This window comes from Chinchilla lanigera, unplaced genomic scaffold, assembly GCF_000276665.1.
Source record: "Chinchilla lanigera isolate Chin_1 unplaced genomic scaffold, ChiLan1.0 scaffold00047, whole genome shotgun sequence".
Taxonomy (NCBI): Eukaryota; Metazoa; Chordata; class Mammalia; order Rodentia; family Chinchillidae; genus Chinchilla; species Chinchilla lanigera.
In genome coordinates, this window is record NW_004955448.1 from 9144204 (window position 1) to 9145651 (window position 1448).

The window sequence follows — 1448 nt, forward strand, 5'->3', positions numbered from 1 at the left end:
TGCGCTTGCCAGGCAGGCGCTTTTGCCGCTGAGCTAAATCCCCAGCCCCTTAATTTACCTTTTAAAAATGTCTAAGATCAAAGTTTTATTTTTTAAATACTGATATTTACCTTGACACTTACTGTGCTTTTAAAAAAATTCTGTAACTTGTTCAAGTAGTAAGTGATCAGGAATAGGACATAATTCTTAAAATTATTTACTTTTGAAGATATACAAAGGGATAATTTTCAGCTGGAAAAAATGAGGATTCTGTTTTAATCTCAAAAATAATTTCACCATCAACTGGGAGTGTCTATTGAGAAAATATACATGTGCCTGTTGGTTTCAGGAACTCTTACATTACTTCTTTGTATCCCTAAACTATTCAAAATATAAAGATTGGAAACACCAGTATAAATGATGCACTACTTTCCTAAATCACTAATATAAGTAACTTACCATCTAGGTGTAAGTAGGTGATAGGTAATTTAATTATGATTCTGAATCTTTGTAATTGTCAATATAACTTTAAATACTGCTTATATTTTATGCATTTGGCTTCTTCATTTCATCTTTAATTGCATAGAAAATATGATTTATTAGAATTTTGCTTGGTATTGAGTTTTTCATATTTTGACTCAAATGAATATACTATAAAATAAAGCTAATATGATTCTCATTTACATAATATACATTCATTCTTCAATAACATTTTGCATTGAAAAGATATTTCCAGTTCACTCTTTGAATATTAACAAACTCACTCTTTATTTTTTTTATTTTAAAAATAAAGGGAGAAAAACATTAACAGACAGACAACCTTTTACAAAATAGCAAAAGAACAGTACAGACAATAGAGTTACAAAGTGGTAGGAAATTAACAGTGCTTGTTGTATTACATATTGATATCTTCAAAGTGGTTCCTCATGAAAACAAATAGAGACATGAAATACTGATCAATCAGGGACTCTTTAACAGTTTCTTTCCGCAAAGAAATAGAAGACATAAGATCAACTATGTTAACTATCCTGTATACACATACATACAAAATTTCTCGTTCTTTCCCTTCTCTTTTCCCACATCCCAGGTGCCCTTTACCCTTGAGCGTTTTCGTATCATTTCACAATGTTGGGGGCTGGGGATTTAGCTCAGTGGCACAGCGCCTGCCTGGCAAGTGCAAGGTCGTGAGTTCGATTCTTGGTATCGGGAAAAAAAAAAAAAAACCCTAAAAATCACAACGTCTGTCATACCTCCAAATTTATATTAACTTGTTCAGCTTTTACACTAGTGAGACAATGCAGTGCATGCATATGCAGGTCTGATTTATTTCACTTATGAGTATGGTCTCTAGTTGTGAACATTTACCTATAAAGGCCTTGAGTTTATCTTTCTTTATAGCTGAGTAATATTCCATTATATAAAAGTACCACAATTTTCTTATCCAGTCCTCAGTGGATGGACATTTGGGT

General features: G+C 32.1%; 1 protein-coding gene across 1 annotated transcript in view; it reads left to right on the forward strand.

The window, feature by feature from the left end:
* Positions 1–1448, forward strand: part of Rsrc1 (arginine/serine-rich coiled-coil 1) — a 301913-nt gene that overhangs the window by 196651 nt on the left and 103814 nt on the right. The window lies entirely within an intron of this gene.